We start from the raw sequence: 1,487 nt of genomic DNA, 5'->3' as shown, positions 1-1,487 counted from the left end.
TCATGTGTTGCATATGGTTGTCCTGTGTCTTTCATCTCCTTTAATATGAGTCCTTTCCTCAGCATTTTCTTAACTTCCATGATTTTAATCATTTTGAAGATTGCAGGTTATTTTGTCCCTTCCTTTGGGTTTGTGGTTGCCAGACTCCCAAACGGCTCGCAATGCTTCTCACCCTCTGGTTTTCGGGTAAGTCCCCTCCAGGTTGACTCAGGAATGACCTGTGTGACCAGTGGAATGCTACAAAAGTGTTGTGTACCTAGAGGCTAGGTCTTAAGAGACACTGTGGTTTGTGCCTTGCCGTCTTGGATTGCTTGCTCCGGGAAAAGCCAGCCATTCCATCATGGGAATGTTCAAACAGCCCTGCAGAGAAACCTATATGGAGATGAAATGAGGCATTCCGTCGGTGGCCACATGAACTTGCCAGCCATAAGAATACACCACCTTGGAAGTGAGTTCTCCGGAAGCCTCACAGGACAGCACAAGCCAGAGCTCCCTAGCCAAGTTTCTCCTAAATTCCTGACCCATACAAACTGAAAGATAATAAATATTGTTTTAATCCACGAAGTTTAGGGGTAAGTACCCAACTAATACAGGTTTGTCTGTTTACTCGTGATTAGATACAAGCTTACCATTTGGGACAGGCATATGACAGTCGTCATGCTGTGTTCTCATTGCATCCTCTTATGTCCTGCCTGATCACAATTTGTCACATTATGGGTGTTGTTAAGTTTGATCACTGATAAGTCACCTCTGTTTGTTAATATGTAATTTATGGGGCAATACTTTGATACTATGTAACTATACTGTGTCTCACCAAACTTTCACTTTGTTCATTATTACTTTTTTAAATCTGAAGAGATGCTTAGACTCCTATTTTATTCAACTGGGTACAATCCATTACTATTATTTATTTTTGATGATCATATCATGCCATATTTAGCCAGTCAGAGCCCCTTCAACTGGCTTCCACGTCTTTCTGAAATATCCCATCATTTTTTGAGCACATGGCATCTTTCTGGTTCAGTGCTATTGGGGTGTTACTTTCCTCAGTATATTTTAATGGACAGAATTAGGTAGTATATGTATGTATTCACACATATACTTACATCCATATTTCTCTATCTCTTACTTACAATCATGAGTTTATATTGGCACCTCCAACTCTTCAGTCAGATACTCTTAGATTCATTCTAGTTTTCTCTTTTTCACATTCTCTTCTCCACCTGTGAGAAAACTGGCTCCTGTTATTCTTTATATATATATATATTTTTTTTTAAATAAACATATAATATATTATTAGCCCCAGGGGTCTGTGAATTGCCAGGTTTACACACTTCACAGCACTCACCATAGCACATACCCTCCCCAAAGTCCATAACCCAACCACCCTCTCCCTACACCCCTACCCCTGGCAGCCCTCAGTTTGTTTTGTGAGATTAAGAGTCTTTTATGATTTGTCTCCCTCCCGATCCCATCTTGTTTCATTC

Source organism: Mustela erminea, chromosome 9, assembly GCF_009829155.1.
Source record: "Mustela erminea isolate mMusErm1 chromosome 9, mMusErm1.Pri, whole genome shotgun sequence".
NCBI classification, from domain to species: Eukaryota; Metazoa; Chordata; class Mammalia; order Carnivora; family Mustelidae; genus Mustela; species Mustela erminea.
The sequence above is the reverse complement of the archived record's forward strand: the minus strand, read 5'-3'. Positions refer to the sequence as shown.